The following is a 662-nucleotide window of genomic DNA, read 5'->3' as shown; positions in this document are numbered from 1 at the left end:
GCCACATAATTCCCATCCCGTGATCCATCTGTATACACAGGAATGTAATCACGGTACTTGTCCTGAATTTCCATGAAAAACTGTTTATACACAACAGCATCTGTACGATCTTTCTTCAGATGCGAAAGATCAAACACAATTTTAGGTGGTGTAATACACCATGGTGGTAAAACAAAATATGAAGGAGTTTCCAAAGTGTCTGATAAATCAATGATGGAAAGCGACAAAAAGTGCTTAATGCGAAGACCAAATGTACGAATAGCATTTAGCCTTGCATCAAACAACTTCATATATTTGTTGTGAAACACCGCATCATGTGTTGGATGTGTTGGTAAAGAAAATAAAGAAATGGTCTAAAAATTATCAGGTTCCACCGAGACTTGAACTCGGATCGCTGGATTCAGAGTCCAAAGTGCTAACCATTACACCATGGAACCTACAATTGATAATAATGAATGGGGAGTAATATTATATGTATACTAATGAATGAAAGAAAGAAATGTTTTATTTAACGACGCACTCAACACATTTTATTTACGGTTATATGGCGTCAGACATATGGTTAAGGACCACATAGATTTTGAGAGGAAACCCGCTGTCGCCACTACATGGGCTACTCTTCCGATTAGCAGCAAGGGATCTTTTATTTGCGCTTCCCACAG

At 38.1% G+C, this 662-nt stretch overlaps 1 non-coding gene across 1 annotated transcript; it reads right to left on the bottom strand.

Moving 5' to 3' along the window:
- Positions 1-365: 365 nt before the first annotated feature.
- Positions 366-437, bottom strand: Trnaq-cug. The gene has a single exon. It is a non-coding gene; the product is annotated as a tRNA-Gln (tRNA).
- Between the last annotated feature and the right edge of the window lie 225 nt (positions 438-662).

This window comes from Gigantopelta aegis, chromosome 5, assembly GCF_016097555.1.
Source record: "Gigantopelta aegis isolate Gae_Host chromosome 5, Gae_host_genome, whole genome shotgun sequence".
NCBI lineage: Eukaryota > Metazoa > Mollusca > Gastropoda > Neomphalida > Peltospiridae > Gigantopelta > Gigantopelta aegis.
The sequence above is the reverse complement of the archived record's forward strand: the minus strand, read 5'-3'. Positions and strand labels throughout refer to the sequence as shown.